Source organism: Mobula birostris, chromosome 32 (assembly GCF_030028105.1).
Source record: "Mobula birostris isolate sMobBir1 chromosome 32, sMobBir1.hap1, whole genome shotgun sequence".
Classification (NCBI taxonomy): Eukaryota; Metazoa; Chordata; class Chondrichthyes; order Myliobatiformes; family Myliobatidae; genus Mobula; species Mobula birostris.
In genome coordinates, this window is record NC_092401.1 from 1,100,558 (window position 1) to 1,123,825 (window position 23,268).

The 23,268-nt window shown below is 41.7% G+C and overlaps 1 long non-coding RNA gene across 1 annotated transcript in view; it reads left to right on the top strand.

Annotated features, from left to right (window-relative positions):
- LOC140191183 (uncharacterized) overlaps positions 1-20,918 on the top strand; it is a 47,367-nt gene extending 26,449 nt beyond the window's left edge. The window contains exon 7 of the long non-coding RNA XR_011883774.1: positions 20,083-20,918. This is a non-coding gene — a long non-coding RNA (uncharacterized lncRNA). The remainder of the gene's footprint in view (positions 1-20,082) is intronic.
- The last annotated feature ends 2,350 nt before the right edge of the window (positions 20,919-23,268 follow it).

Genomic DNA, 23,268 nt, shown 5'->3' on the forward strand with positions numbered 1-23,268 from the left:
GTTTGATTTCTCATTGAATATGGACTACAGAGCACACCAGAAGGAGGCATAACGTCACCCAGTTTCTGAAATCACACTTAAAACATAAATACAAAGAGCCTGACCAGAAAGCACAAGCAATGCTCAGCAGGTCAAGACACATACGTTGAGAGAGAAAGTGAGGTGATATTTCATCGGGTTTGTTCGGATTAAGTCCCTTCCACGGATAATGATGCTATCATAGTCAAGATTAAAGCTGATCTCATGCTTGATGCGGTGATAGCTAGCCAGCTGGAAATTTTACCTTTTAAAGGTGAACTTTCCTCAATCACACTGGTTCAATTTTAACGTGCTATCTAGTGGCAAAAATTCATTTATGGTTACAGGCAACTAAGGGGATCTACTTTGCTCTGTCACACGTCCCTCACATTATTCAGGTCTATTCAACCCAATAGAATCAGCAGGAATTGGGTACAATGAGAAGGAAATTTCTGTTTGTTTAATTAATGATCCTCAGACAGTGATCTGCTAGACATGGAAAGTCCAGCTCTTGACTAGCCTACACAAATAAAAGCTGAGAAAATAAACTGTAATGGTCTTGTGGTTTCAGTGGGTTTGTGGGTTTGATTTGGCTGCAATTATGCGAGATCACTACCAAGTTTGGAAATACCATTACAGACAGCAGAGAACTGGTGACTACAAGCTGCATAGTTATTGCAATTTCATTTGCTCTCTACAATCTCCAATTCCTGCTGCAAAACCTCATTATCTACATTCGTTTCCACTGGAAATTATTTGTGTTAAGCGAAAGTAGCAAGCAAAATTCTGCTGATTCATGCCTGGCTTTGTCAATCCAATACTCACATCAGTTTCAGTGACTGAACTCAAAAGCTTTAACATATGGGGCTTGTCTGAAGATTGAAAATAGCGTAGTGCTAATAAATCCCCAGAAAGTCCCTCAGATATGTTCACTGAAGCCCATTATTAATGCCTACAAGTAAGAATCAATTACAATTAATTATAACTGAAATGTTGAAATGATTTGCTAATTCTGATCAATAGTGGACAGCTCAGTAACATAATGTTTAGTATAATGCTATTACAGCAACAGCGGCCCGACTTCAATTCCCATCACTGGACAATTTGTTTGCACATTCTGTCCATGACCATATAGTTCTACCTGCTCCCCAGTTTCCTCCCACATTGCAAAGACGTACGGGTTAGTAAGTTAACTTGTCACATGGTGTAATTGGGTGACACATGCTTGTTGGGCCAGAATGCTGAATCTCTCATAGAAATAGAAAGACCATCACAAATTTAAACAGTTCTACTTATTTGGAAGAAGATCACGAGTCTTTCAGTACAGCTGATTATAAATGCCGTGGAAATAATTTCATCACGCAGACTGAAGTAGCTCTAAAGAAGATTTTAGGGATTAGCTTTATTTGTTACATGTACATCAAAACATCGAGACATACAGTGCAATGTGTCATTAACATTCATGGCCAACACTTTCTGAGGATGTGTTAGGGGCAGCGCACAAGTGTCGCCACACTTCTGGTGCCAACATAGCGAGCCCACAACTTACTAACCATGACCCGTATGTCTCTTTTTGGAATGTGGGAGGAAACAGGAGCACCTGAAGGAAACATACAATGTCCCAGGGAGAAAGAACAAACCCTTTACACACAACAGCATGAATTGAACCCCATCTTCCTATCACTGGTGCTGTATAGCATTACTGTAACCACTATGCTATTGTGTGGCTTACCAAAGAGAAAGTTCCACCATCATCTCTGCCATTTAGAGATGGGCAATAAATGCAAGCCTTGTCTGTAGGGTATGCACCAGTAAAGCAATGAGATATGTCTCTTTTCCAGAAATCAAGCAAATAGTCTAAGATGTTTCAATACAGTACTGAGGCATTGCTGCAATATTGAAGGCATCTTAAGAGTCACAGAGTGATATAGCATAGAAATGGTCCATTCGGCCCATCACGTCATTGCTGATTATCAGTTACTTATCTATGCAAATACCATTTCACAGTACTTAATCTATAGCTGGTGATTCTGGTTCTCATCCAGATACGTTATTGTCTCAGACTGAGCTCTAGTCTTCAAACACCAACTAAGTGAAAATACTGCTCCTCAGATCCTCTGTAAATCACTTATTCCTCACTTTACGCTTATGTACCTCTGCCACAAGGAAAAGTTCATCTTTATCTATGAGATAAGTCAGTCCTGATGAAGGATCTCAGCCCAAAATGTCAGCTCTTTATTCCACTCCATAGATGTTGTTTGACCTGAGTTTCTCCTTCATTTTATGTCTGTTGCTCTGGACTTCTAGTGATCTCTTGAGTTTATTCTCTCTGGGTATGCTCTTATGAGGATCAGAATACGAATCAGATTCAATATCACTGGCATGTTGTGAAATTTGTTGGTTTTGCAGTAGCAGTACATTGTATCACATAGCAATAAAAATTATAAATTACAATAAGTATACACACACGCAGTACATACATGAAAAATACAGAAACTAAGTAGTGCAGAAAAGGGAGGAAAAACCATGTAGTGGAGGAGAAGAAGCTGTTCCTGAAACGTTGAGTGTGTGTCTTCATGCTCCTGTACGTCCTCCTTGATGGTATCAATGAGAAGAGGGCATGTCCTGGGTGACGGGAGTCCTTCATGATGAATGCTGTATTTTTGAGGCATCTCCTTTTGAAGATGTCCTGGTTGCTGGAGAGGCTAGTGCCCATGAGGTTACAACTTTCTGCAGCTTTTTCTAATCCTGCACAGTGGCCCTTCCATTCCAGACAGTGCTCTCCATGGTATATCTGTAGAATTTTGTGAATGTTTTTGGTGGAATATCAATTCTCCCCAAACTCCAAATGAAATATAGCCTCCTTTGTAGTTGAATCAATATGTCGGGCCCAGAATAGGGACAGATCTTCTACCAACAATAGTTGTGTCAACAACAAATTTACAGATGGCATTTAAGCTGTTCCAAGCCACACAATCATGGGTGTAGAGAAAGTAGAGCAGTGGTCTAAGCATGCATTCTTAATGTACGCCAGTGAGGGGGAGACATTATTTCCAATCCACACTGAATGTGGTCTCCCAATGAGAAGGGATTTCTTTAGCCAGAGAGTGGTGAATCTGTGGAATTCATTGCTCCAAGCCACTGTGAAGGCCAAGTCACTGAGTATATTTAAGGCAGAGGTTGATAGATTCTTGATTGGTCAGGGAATGTAGGGTTACGGGTGAGAAGGCAGGAGATTGGGGCTGAGGGGGAAATGGATCAGCCATGATGAAATGATGGAGAAGACTCGATGGGAAAATTACTTAATTCTGCTCCAATATCTTATGGTCTTCTGGTATCATATTGATAGTGAAGGCATCGAGCTACATGGAGAATGTGAGTGTCCCCTACCATGGGAAATAACTTGGCCATATCTAATCTGTTCAAGCCTTTTTAACATTCAGAATGTTTCTGTGAGATCCCCCTCATTCTCCTGAACCCCAGGGAATACAACCCAAGAGCTGCCAGACGTTCCTCATATGGTAAATCTTTTGTTCCTGGAATCACTCTCTTGAATCTTCTCTGAACCCTCTCCAATGTCAGTATATCCTTTCTAAAATAAGGAGCACAAAACTGCACACAATAGTCCAAGTGTGGTCTCAAGACTGCCTTATAGAGCCTCAATGTCACATCCATGCTCTTATATTCTGTACCTCTAGAAATGAATGCCAAGTTTGCATTCATCTTCTTCACCACTGACTCAGCCTGGAGGTTAACTTTTAGGGTGTCCTGCACAAGGACTCCCAAGTCTCCTTGCATCTCTGCATTTTGAATTCTCTCCCCATCTAAATAATAGTCTGCCCATTTATTTCTTCCACCAAAGTGCATGACCATACACTTTCCAACATTATATTTAATTTGCCACTTCTTTGCCCATTCCTGTAAACTATCTAAGTGTCTCTGCAGGATCTCCGTTTCCTCAACACTACCCTCTCCTCCACCTATCTTTGTATCATGATCAAGGGAGATACATTGGGGACACTTAAGAGACTCTCAGATAGGCACATATGGAGGGCTATTTGGGAGAGAAGTATTCGAATCATCTTGGAGTAAGCATGACATTGTGGGCTGAAGGGCTGGTAGCATACTCAGCTGTTCTATTTCTCTGTCCTTGTCTCAGTGCCATGCACCCACATTTGCCCAGTATCCCTCTATACCTTTCCAACGCACGAGTATGCCCCGCTGTTGTTACTGGACTTCCTCTGGCAGCCCATTCCATATACATACCACTTCCTGTGAGGAGAAGTTATCCCTCAGATTCCTTCCTTCTCTCACTTAGATTTAGGCCATCTAGACTCTGACCCACTGAGAAAAAAAAATTGAGGTGTATTCATCAAATCTATGTACTTCATGACTTTATACATCTCCCTAAGGCCATTCCGTCTCATATAACATAATATATAGGAGCAGAATTAAGCCATTCAGCCCACTGCATCTTCTCCACCATTCTATCATGGCTGATTTACTATCTCTCTCGACCTGATTCTCCTGCCTTCTCCCCATAAACTTTTACACCTTCACTAATCAAGAACCTATCAATCTCTGCTTTAAATATACGCAATGACTTGTGGCAATAAATTACACAGATTCACCACCCTCTGGCTAAAGAAATTTCTCCTTATCTCTGTTCTGAAGAGACGTCCTTCTATTCTGAGACTGTGCCCTCTGGCCCTTGACTCCTCCACCATAGGAAACATCCTCTCCACATCAACTCTATGCAGGCATTTCAATATTTGACAGGTTTCAATGAGATTCCACCTCATTCTTCTAAACCTCAGTGACTACAGGCCCAGAGCCATGAAAAGTTCCCCGTACGTTAACTCATTCATTCCCGGGCCATTCTCATGAGCCTCCTCTGGATCTTCTCCAATGGAGAACATCCTTTCTTAGATAAGTGGCTCCTACACTGCATGAAGTAAAGTCCTAGGATGCCCAGTCTTTCAGTATAACACAAGCCCTTGAATCCTGGCAATGTTGTAAACCTTTTTTACATTCTTTCCAGCTTGATATTGTCATTCCTTTAACAACATGACTAAAACCATACACAGTCATCCAGATGGAATCTCAAAATTCCTTATACAACCCAACAGTGCTCTGACCAATGAGGGCCAGCATACCAGAACCTCTGTGATCTGGGATTCTAATAAGTGAACTGCACATTACCAGGTGATACTCTGGAATTGGGATCCTAATCAGGTTTATTATCACCAACATATGTGGTGACATTTGCAGTTTTGTGGCAGCAGTACAGTGGAAACCTTTAAAAAATTACAGTAAGTTACAAAATAAATAAGACTAATAACAAGGTAGTGATCAGGAATTCATTGACCATTCAGGAATCCCTATAGTTAATAGAAATAAGCTCTCCTTAAAAGGTTGAGTTTTGGTCGACAGGCTCCTCTACCTCCTCCCCAATGGTAGTAGTGCAAAGAGAGCATATTCTGCACAGTGAGGGTCTTCAATAATGGGTGCTGCTTTCACGCGGTGGAAAGGATGGAACCAGCGATGTAACTGGCTGAGTCTATAACCCTCTGCAGCCACGTGCAATCCTGTGCATTGGAGGTTCCATAGCAGGCATCCCAAAGCAAAAATAAGGATGTTATGTCCAAGGTTGTCACAAGCAAAACTAAACTGTTTTAAAACATACAACACACAGAGTTAACCCTTCTGTAAAACTCTCGGATTTTCTGCTATTACCAACTCTTCCTGACCCATTTTTCATTGCCAGTCACACATCAATGCGCAGGATCGCAAGTGGCCTAAAGAAGGTGCTCAGCCCAAAATGTCAAATCGTCCTCTCCATAGATGCTGTCTGACCTGCTGAGTTCTTCCGACACTTTGTGTGTGCTACTCTGGATTTCCAGTATCTGCTGAATCTCTGATGTTTAAAACTAACACCTCTTTTTCTGCATAATCTAGGATTGATATGAAAACTTTACACCTCACTCGTCCCCTCTCCAGTTCAGCCACAGTTCCACTGCTGCCCTAGTTCAAATAAAAGGTCCATGCCCCCAAATGGTAACTGGCTTCTCCTTTCACAGATTCTGCATGGCTGGATGAGTTCTTTCTGTTTTTCTGCTTTTATTTCTGAGCTTTAGCTGTCTTCAGTGATTTTCTATTCTGGTTTGAGATTGGGCCTTTATAGTGTTGCCCACTGATCCTGAAGCTCATCTGTAATCGTTTGGTAAATTGGCTAATTCTTGTCACATGTACCCAGGTACAGAGAAAACATTAGTTTTGCATGCCATCATACAGATCATCTCACCACATCAGTCCACTGAGATAGCACAAGGGAAAAGCAATAACAGAACACAAGCAAGGTTGTGAGGTCAAAAGATTATGTGATCATACTAGGGGAAGATTCTGAGGTCTCATCTAGCAGAATAGATGCTGTCCCTGAGGCTGATAGTATGTTTTCAGTCATTTGTAACTTTGTCCGGTAGGAGGGGGGAGCAAAAAGAATGGTTGCGGTGGGTAAGGTCCTTCATTAATTTGGGTGCTTCACCATCATGAGGGCCCAGGTTACTGGGATCAGAGGTCTGTGTGATTCCCAAAGCAGAGGCCTGTAGGTCAAACCTATAATCAGCATCCTGGACTAAAGTCTGAAGTTGGAGGCCTGATGTCTGTGAGTCTGAGGACTCTGTGTGTGTGGCTCTCGATAGGATGCTTCAGAATCAGAATCAGGCTTAAAATCTGCCAGCATATGTTGTGAAAGTTGCTATCCTTCCTTGGAGGGTCGGACACCCTGAGCCAATAGGCTGGTCATGGACTTATTTCCTGGCATAATTTACATATTTACATATTACTATTCAACTATTTATGGTTTTATTACTATTTAATTATTTATGGTGCAACTGTAATGAAAACCAATTTCCCCCGGGATCGATACAGTATGACTATGACTATGACTGTGACTATCTTTGCAGCACCAGCACAATGCAATATGTGATAACATAGGGAAAAATCTGTGAATTACAGTAAGTATAGACAGTGTCTATAAAAAGTATTCACCTCCCTTGAAAGTTTTCATGTTTTATTGTTTTACAACATTGAATTACAGTGGATTTAATTTTGCTTTTCTGGCACTTACCCTCAGAAAAAAAGATTCTTTTGTGTCAAAGTGAAAATATATCTCCACAAAGTGATCTAAATTAATTACAAACATAAAACACAAAATAATTGATTGCATAAGTATTTACTCCCTTTAATATGAGACACCAAATCATCACTGGTGAAGCCAATTGATTTCAGAAGTCACATAATTAGTTAAATGGAGATTACCTGTGTGCAGTCAAGGTGTTTCAATTGATTGTGGTAAAAATGCACCTGTATCTGGAAGGGCCAACTGCTGGTGTGTCAGATTCCTGGGAAAAACTACCGTGAAGACAAAAGAACATTCCAAGCAGCTCTACAAAAGGGTTGTTGAAAAATAACCTCCTGACAAGTCAGGAGATGGATACAAGAAAATTTCCAAGCCATTGAATATCCCTTGGAGTACAGTTAATTCAATCATCAAGAAATGGAAAGAATATGGCACAGCTGTAAATCTGCCTAGGGCAGCCTGTCCTCAAAATCTGAATGACTGTACCAGAAGGGGACTAGAGACGGAGGCCACCAATAGACCTATGATAACTCTGGAAGAGTTGCAGGGTTCAGTGGCTGAGATGGAAGAGACTACGCATACAACTGTTGCCCGGGTGTTCCACTAGTTGCAGCTTTATGGGACAGTGGCAAAGAAAAAGTCACTGTTGGAAAAAAAAACTCACATGAAATCTTGGTTAGAGTTTTCAGAAGGTATTTGGGAGACATTGAAGTTAGTTGGAAGAAGGTTCTATGGTCTGATGAAACCAAAATTGAGCTTTTTGGTCATCAGAATAAATGCTATGTTTGGTGTTAGCCAAATACTGTGCATCATCAAAAACTCACCATGTGAAGCATGGTGGTGGCTGCATCATGCTGTGGGGATGCTTCACTGCAGCAGGCCCTGGAAGGCTTGTGAAGGGAGAGGGTAAAATGAATGCAGCAAAATACAGGGAAATCCTGGAGGAAAACCTGATGCAGTCTGTAAGAGAACTATGACTTGGGAGAAGATTTGTTTTCCAGCTAGACAATAACCCAAGCATAAAGCCAGAGCTACACAGAAATGGCTTAAAAGCAACAGGTAATGTTCTGGATTGGCCAAGTTAGAGTCCAGACCTCAATCCAATTGAGAATTTGGGGCTGGATTTGAAAAGGGCTGCTCTCTCACAATCCCCATGCAATCTGACAAAGCTTGAGCTGTTTTGTGAAGAAGGATGGTGGAAAATTGCAGTGTCCAGATGTGCAAGGCTGAGAGACACATCCACACCCTCAGGACTGTAACTGCTGCCAAAGGTGCATCAACAAAATGCTGACTTGAAGGGGGTGAGTAATTATGTAATCAATTATTTTGTTAATAATTGTAATAAACTTAGACCAGTTTGTAGAATCTTGTTTTTACTTTTGACACAAAACACTTTTATGTTGATCAGTATCAAAAAAAAGCCAAATTAAATCCACTGTGATTCAATGTTGTAAAAGAATAAAACATGAAAACTTTCAGGGGAGGGCGGAATCATTTTTATAGGCATTATATATATTAATTAGTTAAGTTTTTTAAAAAAAAGTACGAAAATAGAAATTAAAAAAAAGTAGTGAGGGAGTGTTCATGAGTTCATTGTCCATTCAGAAATTGGATGGCTGAGGAGAGGAAGCTGTTTCTAAATCATTGAGTGTGCACTTTCAGGTTTTTATACCTCCTTCCTGACGGCTGCAATGAGAATATGGGATGTCCTGGCTGGTGGGGGTCCTTAATGATAGACACCCATCTTTTTCAGGTACCAGTCCTTGATGTCTTAGATACTATAAGAGTCCAGTGCTGACTAATTTTACAACTCTCTGCAGCTTACTTCAATGCTGTGTAGTAGCCCCTCAATCCCCTTACCAAATGGTGACACAGCCAGTTAGAATGCTCTCCTTGGTAAATCTGTAGAAATTTGATAGTGTTTTAGGTGACAAACCAAATCTCCTCAAACTCCTAATGAAATATAGCCACTGTCTTGCTGCTTTTATAGCTGCATCGATATGTTGGGCCAGGTTAGATCCTCAGAGCTGTCAACACCCGGGAACTTGAAATTGCTCACCTTTTCCACTTCTGATCCCTCTGAGGACTGGTGTGTGTTCCCTCATCTTGCCCTTTCTGAAATCCACAATCAACTCTTTGATCTTACTGGTGTTGAGTGCAAGATAAGATTGTTGTTGTGGCACCACTCAACTAGCTGGTACACATTGCTCCTGTATGCCTTCTCCCTCAATGTCAAAAAAACGAAGGAGTTGATCGTGGATTACAGGAGGAATGGAGACAGACGAGCCCCTGTTGACATCAATGGAGCTGTAGTTGAGAGGGTGAGCACATCACTAAGGATCTCACCTGGGTTGTAATACCAGCTGTGTGGAGAAAACAGCACAACAGAGCCCTTTTCGCCTCAGATGGCTATAGAAGCTTGGCGTGAGTCCCCAAATCATCAGGAATTTCTACATGGGCACCCTTGAGTGCATCCTGACTGGCTGTATCACTGCCTAGTATGGGAACTGTACTAGCCTCAATCGCAAGGCAGTAAAGAGAGTGGTGCAGACAGTCCAGCACATCTGTGGATGTGAATTTTGCTCTATTCAGGAGACTTACAGCAGCAGGTATCTAAAAAGGATCATCAGGGACTCCAACCACTCCAACCACAGACTGCTTCAGCTATTTCCTTCTGGCAAACAGTACCGCAGCATTAAAGCCAGGACAAACAGGCCCTGGGACAGCTTTTCACCAGGCCATCAGATTTATCAATACACATTGATCTGATTGCATATCTGACTGTACATTGTATTGGACTGTACATACATGTCTACAATCTTAGTGTTTGGGCAACACTAAGCACCTCCCTTCCTTGTTGCTAAGACATTGTAGTGGCGATGCAATATAAAGATTTTTCTCCCTCATGTTGAAAGATAGATTAAGAAATAAAATTAATTCTAGTTTAGTAAGTCTTGCTTGAGTTGTGTCACCAAATATCTTGCCCTGAGGCTACACAAGAGACTAAATAAAGATATACAATCATGATTATGATGTACTGGGCACAGTTTGTAGTTGTGGGAGTGAGAAAATGTAAACTCCTGTTGTGTGCAAAACTATTCTGGATGGAAACCTCCATCGCTGTTTGTCATAGAGCAATATGAATATCATACAACTTTGTATGACTCTCTGACAGAATCAACGTTTGCATAATCCGAGACAAACACAGTAATACAAAAGCAAATGAGGTCCACCAGCTCTTCACCAGCCACTGAACACCCATTTGACCTAATTCCGATGTTCCCATCAACTGACCTCTGATTCTAAACACTCACCTAACTAAGGACCATTTTCAGTGGCCAGTAAACCTACCAACCTACATCCTTTGTTATGTGTGAGGGAACTGGAGCTCCTGGTAAGAATCTGATCAGTAGCAGAGTGTACATATTCCATACAGATGGCATCCAATGTCAAGATTGATCCTTGATTACCAAAGCTGTGAGGTTAACAGACCCTTCTGCTCATCCAGTCTATGCTGGCCCGGTCTTCTATCCAGTCCCACCTACCTGCACCTAGACCCTAGCAATCCACACCTTGCTCATCCAGGAGCAAGAATACGTGCCGGGAGGGAGATCTAAAGGAGACGCGTAGGGAGCAATCCTTGCAGAGAGTGGGGCGAGGGAAAGATGTGCTTGGTGGAGGGATTCTGCACATCATTCCCTCCCCCTCCACATTCTGCTTTTTGCAGGGATCGCTCCCTCCAGGACTCCCTTGTACATTCATCCCTCCCCACTGATCTTCCTCCTGGCACTTATCCTTGTGAGTGGAACTGGTGCTGCATCTGCCCCGACACCTACACCACCTCCCTCACTACCATTCATGGCCCCAAACAGTCCTTCCAGTTGAAATGACACTTCACCATTGAACCTGTTGGGGTCATGTGCTGTATCTGGTGCTCCCGGTGTGCCCTCCTGTATAGTGGTGAGACACGACAGAGATTGGGAAACTGTTTTGCTGAGCACCTACGCTCCATCTGCCAGAAAAAGTGGGATCTCCCAGCAGCCACTCATTTTAATTCCACTTCCCTTTCCCATTCCAACATGTCAGTCTATGGCCTCCTCTATTGCCACAACCCTATTGCCCTAACCCTAACCCTAATGCGAGGTTGGAGGAGCAGCACCTTGTATTTTGTCTGGGTAGCCTCCAACCTGATGGCATGAACATTAACTTCTTGAACTTCTGGTAATCACCCTCCACTCTGCCTCATTGTTGTTTTTCCCATTTCCCTCTCTCACCTTACCTGCCCATCAGTTCCCTCTGGTGCTTCTCCCCCTTCCCTTTCCTCCATGGCCTTCTATCCTCTCCTATTAGATTCCCCCTTCTCCAGCCCTTTATCTCTTTCACCAATCAACTTCCCAGCTCTTTACTTCACCTCCGTTCTCCCCCGCCCCACCAGTTTCACCTATCGCCTACTACCTTGTATTTCTTGCTCCACCATATTACTGTGACATCTCATCTTTTTTCTCCAGTCCTGATGAAGGGTCTCAGACCAAAACAGAAACTATTTACTCTTTTCCAAGGATGCTGCCTGTCCTGCTGAATTCCTCCAGAATTTTGTCGGTTTCCATCCTCCTCTTGATTGGCCAAATCTTCTTTCTTCTTTCTTTCAAGATGTCAAGTGTGAATATTTTGCCAATTTCTTCCATCTGATCTATATCCAGGGAACTGTGTCACTTGCAATTTTCTGGCTTGTATTAGTGTCTTCAAGCAGCTTTTAAGTTTCTTTGCAAGCTATACTGGAGGGAGATCTGTGTCTCCAATTGTAATCAGCTATCCCTTTATCATGTGTCAGCCCCAGTGCAGAAGATTGATGTCAGTCCTGATGAAGGGTCTTGACACAAAATATTGATTGTTCATTCCCTGAGATTCATTTTCTTGTGGCCATTCACAGTAGAACAAAGAGATGCAACAGAACCAACTTAAAAACCTACACACAAAGTTCTTGAATAAGTTATCACAAACAAGAGTTCCTCTTGACCTCACCGACAACCCCATGAACATCCATGTCCAACACTTCATTCTCTGCAACATCCACCATCTTAAACGGGACTCCACCACCTAATACATTTTTACTTTCCACTTCACTCCCCACTTTCTACAGGGATTGCTCCTTGTCCATTCGTCCCTCCCCACTGATCTCCCTCCCAGCACTTATCCCTGTAAGCGCCCAAAGTGATGCACCTGCCCATTCACCTCCTCTCTCACCTCTATTCACGGCCTCAAACAGTTCTTCTAAGGTAGGCAACATTTCACTTGCAAATCTGCTGGGGTTGTCTATTGTATCCAGTGTTCCTGATGCAGCCACCTCCACGCTGATGAGACACAGTATAGACGGAAGGACTGCTCTGTCAAGCAGCTCTGCTCCAGCTGCAAAAAGCAGAATTTCCCAGTGGTCAAGCATTTTAACTCCTATCCCAATTCCTGGTCTGAAACGTTGGTCTATGGCCTCCTTTTCTACTACAATGCCATTCTCAGATTGGAGAAGCAACTCCATATAGTCTGTCTTGGTATCGTCCAAACTGATGGCATAAACATTGATTTCTTGAACTTCTGGAAATTTTTCTACTCCCACTTCCCTCTGCAATTCACCACTCTGTCCTCGTATTTCTTTTCCTTGCCTGCCTATCACTCCCTCCTGAGTCCCGTCCTCCTTCCCTATCATAGTCCACTCCCTGTCCTATCGTATTCCTTTCTCGCCAGCCCTTTACCTTTTCCTCCTATCTCCTCCCAGCTTTACCTTCATCCTCCTTCCCCCACCTAAGAGAGCATAACCTGGATGGTGGGGCCCTTGGTTGATGCAGTTTACTTTTGGCAGTGCACTTTGTAGATGTGTTCATTGGTGGAGAGGACTTTTCCTGTATTGGACGTGTCTGCATCCACCCTTTTTTTTTGGCATTGGCATTTCCATACCAGGCCATGATGCAACCAATCAATATATTCTCCACCATACATCTCCAGAAGTTTTATCTGACAAGCTGAATCTGCACTATGGATGTAAACGCACTGCCATGCCGCCTTTGTATTTGCACTTAAACGCTGGTCCCAGGACAGATCGCCTAAATAATAGGAATTTAAAGTAACTGAACCTCCAGTAGCACTCACATTGACAGTGATGAAATGCTTTGAGAGGTTGGTCATGACCGGACTGAACTCCTGTCTCAGCAAGGGCCTGAACCCTTTGCAATTTGCCTATCGTCACATTAGATCAATGGCAGATGCAATCACAATGGCTCTCCTCAAGTCTTTAGACCAGCTGAAAAACACAAATGTCCATATCAGGATGCTGTTCATCGACTATAGCTCTGCATTTAATACCCTCATTCCCACAATCCTGATTGAGAATTGCAGAACCTGGGCCTCTGTATCTCCTTCTGCAATTGGATCCTTGACCTCCTAACTGGAAGACCACAATCTGTGCAGATTGGTGATAACATATCCTCCTCGCTGACAATCAACACTGGCACACCTCAAGAGTGTGTGCTTAGCCCACTGCTTTACTCTCTATATACACATGACTCTGTAGCTAGGCATAGCTCAATTACCATCTATAAATTTGCTGATGGTTCAACCATTGTTGGTAGAATCTTTGGTGGTGATGAGAAGGCGTATGGGAGTGAGATATGCCAACTAGTGGAGTGGTGCCACAGCAGCAACCTGGCACTCATCGTCAATAAGACGAAAGAGCTGATTGTGGACTTCAGGAAGGGCAAGACAAAGAAACACCTACCAATCCTCATAGAGGGATCAGAAGTGGAGGGAGTGAGCAGTTTCAAGCTCCTGGGTGTCAAGATCTCTGAGAATCTAACCTGGTCCCAACATATCAATGCAGTTATAAAGAAGGCAAGACAGTGGCTATACTTCATTAGGAGTTTGAAGAGATTTGACATGTCAACAAATACACTCAAAAACTTCTATAGATATACCTTGGAGAGCATTCTGACAGGTTGCATCACTGTCTGGTATGGGGGGTGGGGGCTACTGCACAGGACTGAAAGAAGCTGCAGAGGGTTGTAAATCTAGTCAGCTCCATCTTGGGCACTAGCCTACAAAGTACCCAGGACGTCTTCAGGGAGCGATGTCTCAAAAAGGCAGTGTCCATTATTAAGGATCTCCAGCACCCAGGGCATGCCCTTTTCTCACTGTTACCATCAGGTAGGAGGTACAGAAGCCTGAAGGCACACACTCAGTGATTCAGGAACAGCTTCTTCCCCTTTGCCATCCGATTCCTAAATTGACATTGAACTCTTGGACACTTACACAAGAAATTAGAAAAAATTTAATATAAAACAGAGACGCTATGAAAGTGGATCTAAATCAATGAAAATACTGGCGTGGAAACTGGGGGAAAAAAAATAGCAAAACATACAATTCATAGAATTAGGGATCCAAGAACAAAAGCGATTTTTAAAAAAAAAGCTAAGTGAAACTCAAAAAGCTTTTGAAATGTTTTTACAAAACTCTATATTCCAAAGTTCCAAGGGGAAGCATAACCCAAATTGACACCTTCCTGAATTCTTTAGAGTTACCCACTTTAAGCAAAGAACAAAATAGAACGATGACTGCTGACATAACTGAAGCAGATCTAAAAGCTGCAATTAGTAGGTTTAAATTAAGCAAGTCACCCGGATCAGATGGATATACGGCAGAGTGGTATAAAGAGTTTAGAAGTGAGTTAATCCCTGTTTTACTCCCCACACTGAACTGGGCTCTAAGAGGTGCAAATGCCACCCAGCTGGAAGGAGGCGATAATCTCAGCTATACCGAAAGAAGGCAAGGATAAAATGGAATGTGGGTCATTTAGACCAATATCCGTTCTTAATGTGGATTATAGAATATTTACCTCCATCATGGCCAAATGATTAGAAGAGTTTCTACCCACACTGATACATAATGATCAGACAGGTTTCATACAACAACGCCAAACACAAGACAATATACAAAGGACACTTCACATTATGGATCATATTTTTTTTAAAAAAATGAAATTGAAGCAATAGTGATAAGCGTGGACGCTGAAAAGGTATTTGATTCGGTTAATTGGAATTCTTTACAGAGTTTTACATAGATTTGGTCTACATGACAATTACTAAAACTATACAGGCACTATACGGCAATCCTACTGCTAGGATTAAAATCAATGGATATTTATCTAATAGTTTTACCCTAGAAAGGAGCACGAGATAGGGTTGTGCATGGTCACCGCAACTCTTCACATTATATCTGGAACCATTAGCTCAATACATCAGACAAAATGAAGATATCAGGGGAATTACTATTATAGGGACAGAACATAAATTGGCCTGTTACGCGGATGACATTTTGATCTCTTTAGGGCAACAAACATACTCTTTACCTAAACTGATGCAATCCTTTGAACAATATGGCCAATTATCAGGATACAAGATCAACATAGATAAAACCCAACTACTTTCATATAACTATAGCCCACCAAGAGAAATTGAAAGTAGATATACTTGGGCATGGCAAACAGAGTCTGTCAAATATTTGTGCATCATCATGCCAAAAGATTTGGCAAAATTATTAGAATGCAATTATCAGCCAATATATAAAAAAATTAAGGAAGATATAGCAAGGTGGAACCTAATCCCTTTTCTTGGTCTCAGTTCAAGGATTGAATCTATTAAAATGAATATACTGCCCACACTACTAGATCTCTTTCAGACCCTTCCAGCAGAGATTAACCAAAATCAACTCAATGAATGGAACAAGATACTATCAAGATATATATGGCAAGGTAAAAGGCCCAGGGTTTGGCTCAAAACTTTGCAATTAGCCAAGGAAAAGGGGGGATGGGGCCTACCTTCTCTTAGAGATTATTATTTTGCAGCACAGTTGAGAGCTGTGATATGCTGGTGCAACCCATCATATGACGCTCAATGGAAAAACATTGAGGAGAGGATACTTTCCATCCCCATACAGGCAATTTTGGCTGATAACAACCTACAGAGTTACATAAATACTATTGATAACCCGTGGGTGAAATGGACTCTTTAAAATATGGAAAACTATTATAAAAGAATATAAACTAGAGAGAGACATTGCAATTCTTGAATGGTGTGCATATGACTCAGATTTTACGCCGAATAAACTGGATACTAGATTTAAGAACTGGACAGCTAAAGGAATAACAGCTATTTGCAATATAATGAAAGAAGGAACACTGTTCAGTTTTGAAATGCTCAAAGAGAAACACTTATTAGAAAAACAAGACTTTTACCGGTATTTACAGATGCGACAGTATGTGAATAGGAGGGTTAAAAATGTAACCAAGGCAAGTACATGTCTGATAGAGCTATTTAGAAAAGCATATAATTCAGACAATGGTAGTAAGATCATTTCAAGTGTGCATAAGGGTTTGTCAAATCTTAAAACACATTCAACTTCATATATTAAAACAAAATGGGAGAAGGAAGGAGGGATAATAATATCTGAGGAAGACTGGACAATAATATGGAGGTATCAATGGAAGTGTACCAGTTCACAGAAATGGAGGGAGTTTGGGTGGAAAAACTTGATAAGATATTTTATTACATCCTCTCAGAAATCCCATTATGATAGTAACCTCCCTGTTTGCTGGAGAAATTGTGGAAATCAAAATGCAAACCATTATCATATTTTCTGGGAATGCCCTGTTATCAAAGACTATTGGAGTGGGATACATAATGCCCTACAAAACATCTTTTAAATGTGAAATGTCCTTGGAGAGAAAGACCATATACTTTGGGTATATACCTCAAGAATGATTGAAAAGAGATAAATATTTAATGAATGTACTGCTGGTGGCTGGTAAAAAGAATCTTACCAGGAAATGGTTATCACAGGAGAGCCCAGCTTTAAATGTATGGATGGAAATTACAATGGACATCTACAAGATGGAGAAGATAACAGCATCTGTTAATCATAAGTTGGAACAATTTGATTCATACTGGGAAAAAGGGTTTAACTACATAACACCTCATAGGCCTGATTTTATTCTCTCAAGTCAATGAATATGTTGTAAAAAAAATCACTCCCTACTCTGTACATAGTTCTCTTCTTTCGATTGTCCTTTCTTTCCTCTCCTTTCTATAAGTGTATACCTGAGATAAATATTATGTGGAGATTTGTGACAAATATTATATATATGTACAGTATCTGAAATACATCTTATGGAAATGTTTGAAATCCAATAAAAAATAAATTGCAAAAAAAAACCCTTGGACACAACTCACTTTTTTTAATATACAGTATTTCTGTTTTGCATGTCTTTAATCTATTCAATATACATGTACTATAATTGATTTACTTGTTTATAATTATTTCATTATTTTCTCTGCTAGATTATGTATTGCATTGAACTGCTGCTACTAAGTTAACAAATTTCACATCACGTGCCAGTGATAATAAACCTGATTCTCTCCATCTCCAATACCCAAATGAGGACTGGCTCATGGATCCCTGATCTCTTCCTCCTGTAGTCAATAATTAGCTCTTTGGTTTTGCTGAATGAGAGGATGTTATCATTGCACCATTCAACTAGATTTTCAATCTCCCTCCTATATGCTGATTCATCACCAGCTGTGTTTTGGCCAACAACAATGGTGTCGTTAGCAAACTTGAATATAGTGTTGGAGCTGTGTCTCACTTCATGCAGAGAATTCATGGCCGGTGTGTGTGATGAAACTATGAGCTTGCATCACAATGAAGTATATTTATGGGTTGCTTTTAAAATGAATTGAGCATCAAGAATAACTGATAAGAATTGAATCAGTCATTCAGCAAGGAAAGACTGCCTTTGGCCATTGACTCCAGAATCACCATTAAGCATTCACTTGCTTCATTCTAGGTTAATCTAATTTCATTCTCCCCACTTTCCCGTCGACTGGCCCATAGGTATGCAATTACCTACACACTATGGACAATTTGCAGTGTCCCGTTAACTGACCAACCTGTTGGGATGTGGGGAGAACTGGAGTATCCAGAGGAAACCTGCGTGTTCTTAGAAAAAACACTCTGACTCCAAGCAGACAGCAGGATCAAACAGGAGCTGCAGGAACAGTGAGGTACCAGCAGAGTTACTGTGATGAGCAAAACAATTCTAAAGATTTTGGGAATTGTTTAGATATAGGATGAAACTCAATGGTACACGGAGGGTGGCCAGTGGGCTTCATACCCTGGTGTGATAGGGACATGTCTTTTCTAGCATGCAAAGTTAGCTCTGGTGGGCTGGCCAAATGAGATCAGCAGTGAAGATCAACAGCCAGGAAGGTGGGTCTGCAATGCTCCATGGAAAGCAAAGTCATGGCTGTCCACTGCAACCAAGGAAGACCCCAGTTGTGATGACTACTCATCCACTGGACCAGACTTCTGAGATGTAGAGAGGAGATTGGTCGCAGTGCAATGGCCTTTCCACTTTATATAAACTCCCACATAGGCTTCACTGTGATTGTTGGATACAGTGGACAACCAACACACAGATGTGTTCTTTTAATTGTTGTTTCATACAATGTTTCAGATGATTCGAGCCTTCATTTTCATTAAGATTGTTGATTCAAATTCTTCAGTCTTCCTAATTTGTTAAAGTAGTGAAATTGTTCTATTTTCACTCCTGATTGTTTCTGGCATTTCCAAGCCAGAATGTTTGAAAGTGCAGTGAGCAAAACAATTCTAAATTGTCTTGCTGCTTATTTCTTGCCAACTCTCAGTGACAAAAATCACTGGTTTTTGAACACAAACATACCCAGTTGACACTATTTTAAAAACTGTTTGCTCTAAGTATGGTACGGTGCCCAATGGCCAGACAAGGACATGCAACTTGTCTGAAAGTCTCCTGTCTCAAATAAATGAAGGGAATCCTGCTACTCTCTTAGTTAATTTTTGTTCTTTAAGAGTTGTTCCAAATAGTTGGCTACCCTGATTAACCGTTGGCTCAATTAACCGGAATTCACTGCATTTATCATTGTATTTTATAGTTTTTTAATGCTTTTTTTTAAAAACTACAGCACAGAATAAGCCCCTGCAGCCTTTCAAGATGCACTACACAGTAAACCCCACTTTTAACCTCCACCCAATCGGTGACAATTTACAATGACAAATTAACCTACCATTCCGTGAAATACCAAATTGGATCCAAAATCAACTTGGTCATAGAAGGTAGTGGAGGAAGCACATTCTACTGACTGGAACTCTGTGCTCAGTACTGATTTGCAATGATCTACATACGCCGCAACTTGATCTCCTTGTGGCATTATATATAAACAACTTGGATGGTGGGCTCATTATTAAGTTTACAAATGTTGACAGGGAAATTGGTAGAGTCATGTATAGTGACGAAGGGTGTTAAAGGATTCAGCAGGATGTAGAGCAGCTGGAGATACAGGCAAAGTAGTAGCAGATGGAGTTTAATCCAAACAAGTCACTGGTAACAGTATCTCACATTGGAAAGTCAGATCTAAAGGGAAAGAACACAATAAATAGCAGGCCTTCATCTGCCAGAACATTGAGTGTAAAAGTCGGGAAGTTACGTAGCACCTTCCTAAAACTTTGGAAAGACCACATTGGAGTTTTCTGTGCAGCTCTGACCACTATGCTATAGGAAGGATACAGAAGCTTTGACGGTAGAGATAGAGACTTTATTGATCCCAAAGGGAATCAGTGTCACAATAGTATTACAAGTACAGATGTACAAATATTACAAGAGAAGTAAGAAAGAAAAAAAAATTTGCCTCAGCAGTCTGACAGGAGGGGGTCACCACTTTTTCGGCTATAGGTTGACTCGTTACAGAGTGCAATGGCCGAGGGTAAGAATGACCTTGTATATAATGCCTTTTGGACAGTGCAGTTGTTTAAATCTATTACTAAACATGCTCTTCTGTTCAACCAAGGTGGCCTGCAGAGGGTGAGAAACATTGTCCTGAACTGCCAGAGTCCCTTATTCCACCACAGCCTCCAGTGTGTCCAGTTTGACTCCTATAAACAGAGCCAGCTTTTCGAACAGGTTATTGAGCCTGTTGGCTTCACCTGTGTTGATGCCATTGCCCCACACACCACCATCGAGAAGATTGTACTGGCAACAACAGATTGATAGAAAATGTGAAAGAGAGGTCTGTGTACTCCGATTGACTTCGGTCTCCTCTGGAAGTACCAGCTTCCGACGGTGGGAGGAGAAGATGGCAGCGTGACGCACCGTGCGCAGCTCTCCGGTGAAATGATATCATATCTGTTAAATAGGCGCCGTGGACAATTCTGATTTGATGCAGACAGGCGTGAAAGCACAGAGGAACTTCTGGAGAAATGCCCGGTTCGCTGCCGCTGTTACTGCGCGATGGAGAATCTTCCGGAGGGAAGGCCCCAAAATCCCCGGCTTTGCCTGCTGCTGGTGACCGAGGCTGAGGTCGAACCGTTTGGCAGAGATGGTGCTCGGTTCTCGGTGTCGGAGGGCTGATCGGAGCTCGAAGTTTTCGGGCGACTCAGAGTCGGACTGTGGTCGGGCATGGCAGGAAGAGTTTTCTTCCTTCTCCCGTCTGCGTGAGATGTGGGACATTTGAGAGACTTTGAACTTTTTTACTGTGCCATGGCCTGTTCTTCATCAAGTTATGGTATTGTTGCACTGTTGTAACTATATGTTATAATTGTGTGGTTTTGTTAGTTTTTCAGTCTTGGTCTGTCCTGTGTTTCTGTGATATCACACCAGAAGAATATTGTATCATTTCTTAATGCATGCATTACTAAATGACAATAAAAGAGAACTGAGTGTCCTCATAATCTAATAATCTAATCTAAAGTAGAGACAATTCTGGCCCTTCGTGTACACAACCTCTGTGTTGGTGCTCCACTAAAGTCTGTCATCCAGGTGTATCCCAGGTACTTGTAGGTCCTCACCGCATCCACATCCTCACCATCAATAGTAACAGGGAGGAGTGCAGGCTTTGTCTTTCTAAAGTTCATCACCATCTCCTTTGTCTTACTGATGTTGAGCTGCAGATGATTCAGCTTGCACCATTTGAGAGAAGAGGTTGCCCTCGATGTTGTCTGGAATGCTGTGTATTAGCTATGAGTGGAAACTGGACAAACTTCAGCTGTTTTCTCTAGAGCGCGGAGGCTGACGGGTGATCTTATAGAAGTATATAAAATTAAGAAAGTCATAAATAGAGTGAGTAGTCAAAGTCATAACAGATTCTGCTTGAATTCTAGAGACAGACATTTCCTATGGAGAAAATGTCAAATACAAGAGGACTTGGAGAAAGTTTAAAGAACATGTGAGGCACGATTTTTACACATAGAGTGGTTGTTGCTGCCAGGGAAAGTGATGGGACCAGAAATAATAGCAAACTTTAAGAGGCATTTAGATAGGTAGGAAATGGAGAGAGAACCTAATAAATGTGATACAGAACTATGAGATCTTGCCTTGTTTTCATCAAATGCAGGATGTCTGCCTTTCAGGTGAGCATGACTATTACTATTAGAAAAAGAGCTGAAGATGACTCTTAAACATACAGGTGACACTAACACAATAGCATATTTGACTGCTTCCAGAGATTGGAGACCATTCAAGATGAACAACGTATGTTAGATTTCCCAATGAAATGCATTGCATAGAAACACAGGAAAATGGCCCTTCAGTCCACCATCTCTCTGCTGATCTTGATGGCAAATTAACCTATTCTCATCTGCCTGCGTACAGTCCATCCAGATGTCTTGTGCTCAGATCTCTGGAATGGAGCTTGAAACCTCCCACCCCCCAGCCACCTCCTCCATCCTGTAACCTTCAGAAACAGAGGTGAGACATTAACAGAGCCCTGAAATTTGTGGAGGTATTCATGAAAATAATCTTCTAATTATCCCAGCAATAGGCTATTAGCAATAACAATACATGGCGGGATTTAGAAGTCCAAAATAAAAACTCAAATTTATTTGAAAACTCCGTAGGTTAGCATAGAAACATAGAAACCTAGAAAATAGGTGCAGGAGTAGGCCATTCGGCCCTTCGAGCCTGCACCGCCATTCAGTATGATCATCGCATCTTGGAAAGAGAAACAAGTAAGGTTTCAGATCTGGGATCCTTCCTCAGAAGCGGGAAAGAGAATATTCCCTAGTTTCATTAAGGACCCTGCACCTGAAGCTTTAACATTTTCTAATTCCTTATGGTTTTCACAATTTTTTTTTTCAGTGTTTGGAAGACTCTGACTTAAAAGGCAGTGAAAAGTGCAAAAGTAGACAGATTCTAACTGGAAGATCACAATCTGTGAGGATCAGAAATAACATCTTTACTTTGCTGATAATCAACACTTGTGCACCTCAGGGATGTGTGCTTGGTCTACTGCTCTACTCTCTCTACACCCATGACTGTGTAGCTAGCCACAGCTCAAATGCCATCTATAAATTTGTGATTATACAACCATCATTGGCAGAATTTCAGATTGGTGACATGAGTGCGTACAGGAGCGAGATATATCAGCTAGTTGAGTGGTTTCGCAGCAATAACCTTGCACTCAACATCAGTAAGACCAGAGAATTGCTAGTGGACCTCAGAACAGTTAAGACTAGGGAACATGTACCAGTCCTCATACAGGAATCATAATTGGAGAGAGTGAGCAATTTCAAATCTGTGGGTGTCAATATCTCTGAGGGTCTATCCTGGTCCCAACATATCGATGCAGCTATAAAGAAGGCACAACAGTGGCTATATTTCATTAGGAGTTTGAGAAGATTTGGTATGTCACCATAAGCATTCAAAATTTTCTGCAGATGTACTGTGGAGAGTATCCTAACTGGCTGCGTCACCATCGGGTATGGAGGTGGGGTAGGGGGTGACTGCACAGGATCGAAGAAGCTGCAGCTCTCTGCAGCTTCCTATCATGGGCACTAACCTCTGTAATATCCAGGATGTTTTCAAGAAGCAATGCCTTTAAAAAGGTGGCATCCATCATTAAGGACCCTGATTAGCTGGGTTATGCCATGCTCACATTGCTACCATCAGGTAGGAGGTACAGAAACCTGAAGACACACACTCAGTGATTCAGGAACAGCTTCTTCCCTCTGCCCATCCAAATTCTGAATGGACATTGTAC